This window comes from Eptatretus burgeri, chromosome 4, assembly GCF_056783735.1.
Source record: "Eptatretus burgeri isolate ZD-2024b chromosome 4, Ebu_testis_v1, whole genome shotgun sequence".
Classification (NCBI taxonomy): domain Eukaryota; kingdom Metazoa; phylum Chordata; class Myxini; order Myxiniformes; family Myxinidae; genus Eptatretus; species Eptatretus burgeri.
This window is the reverse complement of record NC_140964.1, coordinates 130,606,615-130,615,375: the sequence shown is the minus strand read 5'-3', so window position 1 is coordinate 130,615,375 and position 8,761 is coordinate 130,606,615. Positions and strand designations below refer to the sequence as shown.

General features: G+C 42.2%; 1 protein-coding gene across 1 annotated transcript in view; it reads right to left on the bottom strand.

Moving 5' to 3' along the window:
- Positions 1 to 462: 462 nt before the first annotated feature.
- LOC147029120 (uncharacterized) overlaps positions 463 to 8,761 on the bottom strand; it is a 41,022-nt gene continuing 32,723 nt past the window's right edge. Inside the window, exon 5 of the mRNA XM_085876205.1 lies at positions 463 to 8,761. This exon is cut by the window's right edge and continues 2,551 nt beyond it. The gene's annotated coding sequence lies outside the window, so the exon portion shown is untranslated.

The window sequence follows — 8,761 nt, the reverse complement described above, 5'->3', positions numbered from 1 at the left end:
TCACCGCAGGTTGGTCGGTGGTCTTTCTGTCTTCTACCGACTCCTCTCCAGCCTTGCCCCCCCTGCTCTCTCTGCGATTTGTCCCCACCACATTTCCACAGGGCGCTCAAGGTCCGCCAACAACCCCCTTCTGGTAAAACTACCAAAATCACGAATCACTGCTCATCTTCACTCTTTCATTCCTCTTTTTCCCGCCTTTGGAATAAACTTCCTCACTCTATTCTTTCCCATTCTTCCCTCCAGGCTTTCAAAACAGCTGTTCACCACCACCTCTTATCTTCCCCCATCCAAATCCTCGATCTTTTCTATCCCCGATAATCCACCCAAGCCCACTTCCTTCAATTCTCCTGCTTTCCTCCCCGAAAGTCCCTGAAATGTCCATCTTCTCTTCGCCATGTTCCCCATCCCATCCCCATCCCTCTCCCTTCCACAGTTCACCTAATGTGTGTCTGTTCCCCACTGTTTTGTCCCTTCCACTCCCGCCCCTCTTGTCTCATGCCTCCTTGCTGTGAGTTGTGTGTTAGCTCTCATACGAGCCTCGACCAAGGTATACAAAAAAAAAAAAAAAAAAAAAAAAAAAAGAAGAATGAAAAATGTTGCCAATTAAACTTGATTGAAAAGTGAATGTATTGATGTAACCCTTTCATGAAAAATGGACTCAAATAAGACATGATTTTACAATTCTATGTGCTTGAACATGCATCGATTTTAATAATATATATATATTCACATTTTAAATGACCTAATGTCTCTTTTCTGTGTTGGAAGATGATCTATCTGCCCAATAAAGAAAAAGAGAGAGAAAGAAAAAAAAGAGAGAGAGAGAGAGAGGAGATTGGGACCAGACTCTGGGCAGAGCGTTGGTGCTGCTTAAGCAGTCTCCTTGGCTATTGGACACAATCCTGGACGGGTCACCACTCCGACACAGTATACCAGCAAGCTGCCGAGTTAAGCCTGCTACTGCCTTTACAATCTGCCTCGTTAAAAAGTGCCCCTTCCACCCCAAAACAGGTGGGCCTTTCAAATAATCTTAAATCAATATTCAGTATAATAGAATCACCTATTATTTGATTTTCTTCTGCTTATGAAGGGATTCTCAAATATAAACAATTACATTGGCATCTGAAAGTCTGCATGGAAGCACCACTCCAGCTTCAATGGATTGTTTGCCCCTGGAGACATCCAGATGTCTTCATCACTCTTGTCAGCTTCATTTTATAAATCTTTCCCTCGCCTTTTCAATGCGAGCTGACTTTCTGACCTCCTGACCAAGGAGCCATGTGTGATCAATCTTTGCACCAAAAGGGCTACAGCCTTGACATCATTCGGTCCCGAGGATGATTTCACCCGCTCTGATCCTTGAATATATATATATATATATATATATATATATATATATATATATATATATATATATATATATATATATATATATATATATATATATATATATATATATATTTATACTAGCATCTACCCGTGCTCCGCACGGAGTTTTATGGGAAGTGGCAAAAGGTGAATGAGGCATAATACTTGATATTATGGGAAGCTGGGGAGGGTGTCATTCGGGATGTGATGCACTATGGTTACCTGTTCTTAGTTTTCTGAAGGACCTCCCTGTGGATGACATTTTGGTGAGTGTCTTGTTGCTGAATAGTCCTTGTGAGGAATTATTGTCCACTTTGACAGATATATAGGAGAAACCTCTTGCATGTGAAAATCTGTTGCTGTTGTATAACTTTCCATGGGATGACAGAAGAGCATTTCCTCTTTTCCACTATTGCCTGACACGAAACAAGCATACATCAACAGCTGAGAACACTGAGCAACATCAGTCGTTTCGTCCAACTGGATGGCAAAAACAGGAGAAGCTCTTACTTGGTCGAGAACTTGATCTTTAATGTCTTGAGACATTTCATCGATCCTTTACTTGATGGTATAGTTTGAAAGAGAGATTTGGGAAAGCTTGTTTGTACTATCCTTCCCCAGAACGAGCTCTGCTGCATGCAGTACACCTGGTTTAAGAGAGCTTCTCCGATGTTATGGTTCTTTTTGCTCTTTGTAATCAACATGGCAATCTCATCGGAAGCCTCAACAACCTTTGAAGTCTGTTGCCGAAATGTTCCACGACTGTTCCAATTAGTTTACTTCAAATACTGCCTTTTTGTTTCAAAGAATGCCTTGGGTTTTGGCAGCTAGAGCAGAATGCATTGTCTTCAAGTGGCGTTCCAAGCGTGTGGGCCGCATGCCATCATTGCTCAGAGTCTTGTGGCATATTATGCACTGGGGTACTTCTGTCACCCTTTTGGAAGGAAACAAATACAAATGAAATATATTCATCAAGATACTTCCGCTTTTTTGGACTCATTGCGAATGATTTAGTTTGAAATGGGTTCTGCAAATCTGTGAAAAAAAAATTTAATTATAAAATTAAAATTAAATATTATATTAAATTTAATGAAATGTTTAACTTAAAAATTAATTTTAATGCAGAAAATGGTAGGCCGAGTTGCGAACAGAAAACGAAAGGCGATACTTTGTTTTTTTTATGTTCATCACAAAATTATGTAAACACTTGTGAAGAGGATTCCAAAAATAATGAGAGAAATTCCTACTTTTTTCTCCGGGCTCACGCCCCCTCTGGAAATTGCTCACGACCCACAAGGGGGGTGCGCCCCCAGGTTAAGAGCCAATGACATCGACCAAATTTTTAAAATTGTCAAAGTTCATCTGATTGACTTGAAATTTGAAGAGGATTATCAGATCAGGTCACCGAATTCAAGCACCAATTGTTTTTGAGGTTATCATCGGACAAAATATCAACATCGGCCAAATTTTATTTATTTATATTTTTAATTAATGATTTGATTTTTTTTTTCTCAACAGAAAAATGTGTTGGAGATCTGAAATGATTGCTTTTGTTTCACCAATTTTCTCTCTCTCTCCGACTGATTTTGAGTTTGATTGTATGTTACTTGAGAAAATCGAAGCTTTTTCAAGTTTATTGGTTGGCTGAAGCCTGGTGTTGGCTTTGCGGTTCGGGTGGATGACTTGGGATGCTCGGGTCCTGAGTTCGAGCCCTGTTGGCCCGTGAATTAACACCAGGTTGGGTTGACTCAGCCTGTCATCCTTCTGAGGTTGGCAAAATGAGCACCAGTATTCTGGTAATTTGGGCACTGGATCAGCGGCATAGCCACGGCCATAACCAATGATGCAACCAGCAAGCCCTAAGGCTGCACATGAGTGTATTGGTTGGTTGAGTGTATTATTTTGTCTGCTTTTTGTCTGAACGTAAAATCACCTACAGGTCACAATTTTCAAAGGATCTTCAGGATCCTTTGAAAAGGATTCAAAGGATCTTCACCACCTGCTGGAGTTCGTAATTGGGAAGAAGCCTATTGTTTGAGGTCAAAAGATCAACATCGGCCAAAGGTCAACAACTTTGTCAATTTCCTAAAATCCTCAATTTTCATCCGATTGACATTAAATTTGAAGAGGATTTGCATATCAGTTCAATAAATTCCACCACCAATTATTTTTTTATGGTCAAATCTGTTGGAGGGATTTCGCAGCTATCATGCTCTGCCCGACGTCTGTCTTGTTTGTTTGGGTGCAGGATATCTCAAAGTTGTGGACTGATTTGGATGAGACGTGGTGGACAGGTTGGGTGTGTGACAAGGATGACTTGATTAGATTTTGGGGAACATCCAGATTCGGATCCGACAATTTTTTAAGTGATTCTTCACCATTGAGAGAAAGGGTTAAAACAATATATATCACTGTGTCTCAGAAAGTTGTGGATGGATTTGGTGGACGGGTTGGGTGTGTGATGAGGACGAATTGATGAGATTTTGGTGAAAATCCGGATACGAGAATTTTTTATATGTTAAAGTGATTTTTCACCAGAGAGATGGGGCCGAAAACGATACATGGCATGATGTTTCAAAAAATTATTGGCCCTGATATGTTCTACTCGATCAGACATTGCGTGGCAGGGGTATGCGCTCTACAGAGTGCGCTTCTCATTAATTGTATAACACACCAGTATGCAAGTGCCACACAAAAGTCCTGGTGAGGGTCTCCAGTATCTGCTCTTTTTCTTGTTTACATTTGCGACACTCCATTACGAAAATAAATACTGAAGTCCACAAAAAACATAAAAATCACTTTCGAATTTATGGTGTGTAAAGCTATTTACGTGGGTGCAGAAGATATGAAAATGTTTCTTAGTCTTTCCTCTGGCAAATAAAGCTGTTTGAATTGTGAAAATATCAATAATCCATTTTATGTTGACTTCTTCCCATGTATTGTACCAATTTTCAGCAGTGTCCAAATTTCGTGACATTTTAACCTTTCATGACCGAACTCGGAAGTATAACCTGTCACTTTGCTGATGGGCATATGAGGGGGGGGGGGGAGGAGGAAGGAGAGAGAGGAGAGAGGAGGAACGGAGAAAGAGGAAGGGGGGGATAGAAAGGAGGGAGGGGAGAGGGAGGCAGGAGGGAGGGGAGAGGGAGGCAGAGGGGCAAGGAGGGACGAGGAATGGGGGAGGTCAGAATGGGGAAAGAGCGACGATGGGAAGAGCGACGCCTCACCAAACATGGCTATACACACCGGGAGGGAGGTGTGATTGAGGGTGGTTTGGTTGTGGGACTTGTGGAGAAAGGGGGAGGGGTAGTACAGGATTTAACAAAATGGGGTCCGTTAAAACAGTTCAGTAACAACACGCGGATACAACCATGAGATATCAACAGGGGTTAGAAGGGGAGAGGGTTTGGGAGGAGCGAAGCATGAGGGGAAGGGAAGGCAGGACAGCGCAAAGAGAGGGGAAGGGAAGGGAAGGCAGCATAAGGGGAAGGGAAGAGAATGGCGATAAAATGCCCCCAAACAGAAACATCATCTTATTAACTGCTGAGTTCCATATAAAACCGGGCAGCAGCATTTGATACCATGGTTCCATACCTCCATCCACCTATCAATCAAAGGCCTGCCTGCATGCATGCTCACACATGCAGCAATATTTACACCCCTCTGGTCAGTTCACCACAAAACTGATTTGTACATGCAACACAATAGGGGAAGGTCAAATTTGCTTTATGGATTTCGTAAGTTATGGATTTCACTTTATGGATTGCTGTGCACATCTTTCTTGTTCTTGGTTGTTTGTCAATCGTTAATCTTTTTTTCACCATTCCCATGAAGCAGTTTTAAATTCAAAACAAACCATTATTCTTCAACCATTCCCTTAACAGAGGGGTGGGGGATGAGAGAGAAAGAGAGAGAGAAAAAGAGAAAAAGAGAGAAAGAGAGAAAGAGAGAAAGAGAGAAAGAGAGAAAGAGAGAAAGAGAGAAAGAGAGAAAGAGAGAAAGAGAGAAAGAGAGAAAGAGAGAAAGAGAGAAAGAGAGAGAGAGAGAGAGAGAGAGAGAGAGAGAGAGAGAGAGAGAGAGAGAGAGAAAGAGAGAGAGAGAGGAGAATGAGGGGTGAGCGGGGGCGAGAGAGAGAGAGAGAAAGCGGAGGAGAGAGAGGTGAGAGAGGGGTTGGGGTGAATGGGGAGGGGGAGAGGAAAGGGGGAATTCCAGCAGATGTGACGTCCAGTTAAATGTCAATCTGTGAGATGGCACACACATTGATGAATCACTCTGCCTATGAAACACAGGGATGACAGTTTATAGCTGGGTCGAGATTCAAACCAAGGCAATACAACTCAGAGCAAGGATGTGTACCTCTCGGCCATCCTGCCATGATGTGGCGATTCATTACTTTGCAACAACTGAAAACATTTTTTAGTCATTGTAATGATCCAATTATTTTGCATTCCTAACTCTGGAAATGTCCCCACAGAGAACCGAGCTGCCGTATCACCGTCAAAGCTTGAGTGCTTACCAAGTGCCTCATCCACTCAAGCAAGCACTCCAACGAAACTGTTGAAAAAAAACTTTTAAAAACAAAACGTTTAATTTTTTGTGTGTATCTCTCTATGCCAAAGTGATGGGTCGTATAATGAAAAAGAACAAACAGAAAACCAAATCAGAAAAGCGAACCACCCACAAACTCACCGCCCAAGGCACCACACGGCCAAATGCAGGGGAAAGGGCCCTGAACTTTGTTCAAGTCGATCAACATATTCAGTGACAGTACGAATATTGTAGCGTGCTCGGCAAGTGACTGAGAACTCAAGCAAGCACTCCCATGTAATGGTTGATACGGAATGGCTTGCGTGGCAAGCGATTGCCGATCAGTTGTATAAACACCGTGTACCTGGAGTCGCCCAGAATGTCAAGCGATATCCGAATTTGAAAAATGAACACTTTTTTTCTTTTTTTTTTAGCAGTTTCGCTGCTGCTGAAGTCAATAAAGTAGGTTACATTATGAAACTCAGCTGAGACCAAGAGATTCAAGAGGTTATGACATGTGAGGAAATGAAATAAAGCCACAAACTCTGGCATCTCTGGGCATTTCTGTCCAGAGACAAACACCATCCCGACATAAACACCGCTTGGATATGCCCAGAGACAGAGAGACAGAGAGAAGATGCGAGAGAAGGGAACTAAAATATATTGCGAGGGGGTGGAGAAAGGATGGGGGAGAGAGAGAGATTGGGGTAAAGGAGTTAGCACAAAGCATATGTTATGCTGAAGGGACAATGCACGTGAGCGCATGCGTGCACGCGCATGCGCATGCACACGCACACGCACACGCACACGCACACGCACACTACATTGGCAACTTTTTGAGAATCAGCAGGTTGGAGTCGGTGTGATTACCGACTACAGTACTTACTGTATACAACCCAGAAACCTTGAGTGGCTTTCACCAAAAAACAACGTTGCGTTTGTCTTGACGTTTCCGGGATATATTCACAAACATTATTTACCATCGACAATGGGAGGTCTGCAAGTGGCCAAAGCACTCATGCAAGCACTACAATCAAATGGTTGACAAGGAATGGTTGGCCAGGCTGTCGCTGCACACCATAATGGATCCCTTTAACTTTAAAGCCGTTCTTCAACATGTACGCAGCAGTTAAAGAAACAATGAATTAATTCACATCATGACTTTATCCACAAAATAGTTACAACTTAATGCAGAAAAACCCTGGAGACATTGCAAAGGTCAATCACCCATGAAATAAACATTGCAGAAAATCCACCAGTTTGCCTGCTCGTGTGTGCACATGTCACATGGTACATCAGTTGGCGGTCTGCGCAAACGTTAGTTTTTTTTTCAGACGTCCGTCTTTTTTACCAATTTGCTTCGACTCCCTGTGGAGCACCTCGCGAAACCGATGAAAATAGACACAGATCTGGGATATGTTATGGATAGGCAGTCCCTCTGGTGGGACAGGGCGTGAGGTCTTCCAGTGAATGCATTAAATCGTATCGCTCAATGAAGCTTGCAAATTTCGGCAAATTCCGAAATTTTTTGTTAACTCAATATAATTCTCCAAACAGGAGAAAAACATTAAATAAGTTTAATATTTTTGAAATTTCACACTTTCTTGTCTTTGTCTGGCGGAAAGAACATGGCCTTGCTTGCTGAAAGTAAAAAGGTATATCGGCTTAGTTATACGACTCGTTATTTCTTTAAATTATCAGATTTCACAACAGATTGACACTTATTTAATCCGGTGATATCCGATCCTCAAAACCGAAGTAATATTTCAAAGATATACCTTCATTTGTCAGTGAGAGTCAATTGTGGTAAAATATTATCATATAATGCATGAAATCGCTCCATGCCCATAATTTGAAAACTACAGTACTTACAAAAGTGATGTATATGGCAATTCATAGCAATGATGAACAGGCATTTGATATGAGTGAGGAAAGTGGGAGGGGGGAGGGGGAAACTTAATCGTTGAGAAATCGTTGCAGCCTGTTCTAAGTCAAGGTGTGGTTGAACAGGCCAAAAACATGGAGGCTTCAGACTCCAGCGAGGTTACCCAGGAAACACCTGAAGACCCAGAGAGCGAGGTGGACGAGGATCACCTGATGAAAGGTATAATTAAATAAGGCCATTAATTATCTTCAAAAGGGGTGTTTTCATGAACTGAAACACGCAATTTTCACTCTTGCACTTCCTTGGAGTTTTCTTCGTACGCATGCAAAGTTTCAGGCTGCAAGGTTTTATGGTTTTGGAGTTATGGATGAGACACACTGACACACACTGACAGATTGCCATTTATAAATTGTGATTATATTGTCTGAAAGAGGGTTTGGACACGATGAATTGTTGGGTAATTTGTAATTACGATGAATTGTTGGGAAATTGTGGGACTGATAAAAATCAATCAAGGTATGCCTCTTTATTTTTGCTCAACCCCATAATTTTATTGGAAGAGTGGGCAATTGTCACAAAGAAATGTGCAATTTTCATCAACAGTTGCCACTTACAAGACAAGCCTATTTGAATTCCCCAGACATTATTACCCATAAAGCACCGAGCCAAACTTTTGCACTCAAAAACTCAGCTCCTGGACCATAAGAGCAGCAGATTAGGTTCACAGGACACGTGAGAGTCAGAGTCTGAACGCATTCCAAAGGTCATGGAATCCATTGTGTTTTCTTCAAAATCTTGCGTCCCCAACCGCTCTCCCTGAACCCACCTTACCCAATCATAACAAACTGCTCCGAGATTAGCCTGGTGTTGTCTTTCGTGGTTTGGGTGGCTGGCTTGGGATCCGAGGTTCCTGAGTTTGAGCCCCACTGGATGCAGAATAAATACCAGTTGGGGTCAGCTCAGCCTGTCATCCTTCCGAGT